Here is a 2,877-nt window from a genome sequence, read left to right on the forward strand (position 1 = left end):
TTCCCCATCTGTAACATGTGGGTATTCAATACCCATTCGCCGTCCTCCAGAGACTCAGAGCCCCACATGGGACAGGGACCTTGCCTGACCTGGATTATCTTGTCGACCTCAATGCTTAGAACAGTGTTTGTGTCAGCATGCTTAACCGATACCATAATGATGATGATGATTTTCAAGTGTCTGTCTTCTCCCTGCTAGACTTTGAGGTCAGGGATTGTGTTTCCCAATTATCGGTGCCTCCCAAGCGCTCAGTACAGTAAATACTGTTGTCACCCCCTGCTAAACTCTATGCCCCTGGAAGGTAGGGAATCACGCTTTGCTGGCTAATATATTCCCCCAAGCGCTCTGTACAGTGATCTGCACACGGGTGCTCTGTAAATACTGTTGATTGATGGGTCTTGTGTGTCTTTTTGTGAGACTCTGTGCTCCTTATGGGCAAAGATCATGTCTGCTAACTGTTGTGCTCTCCCAAGTGTTCAGTCCAATGCTTAGCAGATAGTAGAGGCTTGACAGATATTAGTGACTGACTGATGATTATCTCGAAGTCAGGGATCATTTCTATATTAGAGTTGTGTTGTATCTCTGAAGCATTCAATACACTACTTAGTAGGCAGTAAGCGCTTAACGGATATCCCAGTAAGCATTGTTGTTATTATTATCATTATCATCATCTGTCTCCCCCTCCCTCTCAGAGGGGGTCGATTTGGTCACTTTGTGTCCTGCCCGGTTCTTAGTACAGTGCTTGGCACTTGGAGAGTGCTCAGCTGTGATGAAGAGTTCACTCACTGGCCTTAGATCTCAGTATTAGAAAAAGGTGATGGTGATAGGATTTCCTTGAGTGGAGGGATCATGTCTCCCAAAATCTATTGTTTAGTTCTCTCCCAAACGCCTAGTACAGTGTTCTGCTCCCAGAAGGCGATCAGTAAGTACCACTGGTTGATTGACAGAGCGTCTCCCTTCAGGGGTGGTGCGTTGTGCTGGGATCTGTCAACAGGAGGGAAGTGTGGGGTGGGAAATGAGTGCTTCATCTACTCGAGGTGGAAACTCATTTGGGCTTCAGGTTTGGGAGATGTTGGGTGAGTGAAACTGAGCAACAGTACTGGGAGGTTTGGAACCTGGGACATCTGAGGGAGAGGTGAAATGGACTTAACTGATTCTTTTGTGGTGGAGAGAGGTCTCCAGTGAAAATGTTTGAGAAACAGTGCGGCCTAGTGACAAGAGCCTGGGCCCGAGAGTCAGAGGACCTGAGTTCTAATCCTGGCTCAGCCGCTTGCCCTGTGTGACCTTGGGCAAGTCACTTCACCTTCTCTGGCCCTCAGTTTCCTGTATCGGTAAATTGGGGATTTAGTAATAGTGATTATAATGGCATTTCAGTGTTTACTTTGTGTCAAGCACTGTACTAAGCGCTGGGGTTGGTACAGGATTACCGTGTCGGGCACAGTGTCCCTGTCCCACAGGAATCTCACAGTCAAAGTAGGAGGGAGAACAGGGCTTTGAATCCCCCAACCCAGTACCTGTTTGATGCCTCATCTCCCTCGCACTTAAGTGGTAAAGCCCAAATGGAGCAGGGACCGTGTTAACCTGATTGTTTTATGTCTATCCTGGAGCTTAATATTGTGCTGGTCCCCTAGGAAGCGCTTAACAAATAGCACTGTTTGTGCACCCCGGTGGCTACACAGTGCGGTCCCAAACTACTTCAGGGGGCAACTGTGGAGAAGCGGTGTGGCTTTGTGGCAACAGCACAGGCCTTGGACTCAGGGGACCTGTGTTCTAATCCCCACTCTGATCCATGTCTGCTGTGTGACCCTGGGCAAATCACTTCACTTCCCTGGGCCGCAGTTCCCTCATCTGTCAAATGGAGATTCTGAATGTGAGCCCCATGTAGGACTCTGTCCAATTCGTCATCTCATATATACCCCAGCGCTTAGAACAATGCCTGGTATGTTGTAAGCACTTAATGAATACCATTTTACTCTAGACTGTAAGCTCGTTGTGAGCAGGGAATGTGTCTATGTTATTTTGTACTCTCCCAAGTGTTAAGTACCCTGCTCTACACCCAGTAAGTGCTCAATAAATACAATTGACTGATTGATGATTACAACTCTTGTTGTTGATATTATTTTCGAGTGTAGTAAGCAGCATCATGTCGAAGGTGGTCTGAGAGATATCAGATAAGAGACAATTCATAACACTAGGCCAATTGCAGCTGGAGGGATTTGAGTCGTTAATTTGGGAAGAGAAAATCAGGCTCAGAGCTTGAAGGGTTACCAAAGATGTCCAGGACCTGGAACCCAAATCTCATCCTCCAGAAGCCTTGGAGAATGTGTGCCCTGGTCTTGGTGTCAGGAGGGTTAGGAGAGTAACAACCACTTACAGTGTGCCAAGGTCTGGGGTGTTTACAGTACAACCAAATCAAACAGTCCCTCTCCCACTTGGGGCAAGTCTAAGGGGAAGGGAGAATGGGGATCAAATCCCCATTTTACAGATGAGGAAGCTGAGGCCCAGATAGTAATAATAATAATAATAATAATAATAATAATAATAATAATAATAATAATAATAGTGGTGGTGGTATTTAAGTGCTTATTGTGTGCCAAGCACAGTTTTAAGCACTGGAGTAGATACAAGCTAATCAGGTTGGACACAGTCCCTGTCCCACATGGGGCTTATAGTCTTAATCCCCATTTTACTGATGAGGAAACTGAGGTCCAGTGAAGTGACTGGTCCAAGATCATACAGCAGTCAAGTGGAAGAGCCAGGATTAGAACCCAGGTCCTCTGACTCACAGCTCTCTGCTCTTCTCAATGTGCCACGCTGGCTTCTCTTGACGAGTGTATAAGTAAATGACTTCGTGGTTGTGTAGCATGGGATCAGGGC

The sequence above is a fragment of the Tachyglossus aculeatus genome, chromosome 6 (genome assembly GCF_015852505.1).
Source record: "Tachyglossus aculeatus isolate mTacAcu1 chromosome 6, mTacAcu1.pri, whole genome shotgun sequence".
Lineage (NCBI taxonomy): Eukaryota > Metazoa > Chordata > Mammalia > Monotremata > Tachyglossidae > Tachyglossus > Tachyglossus aculeatus.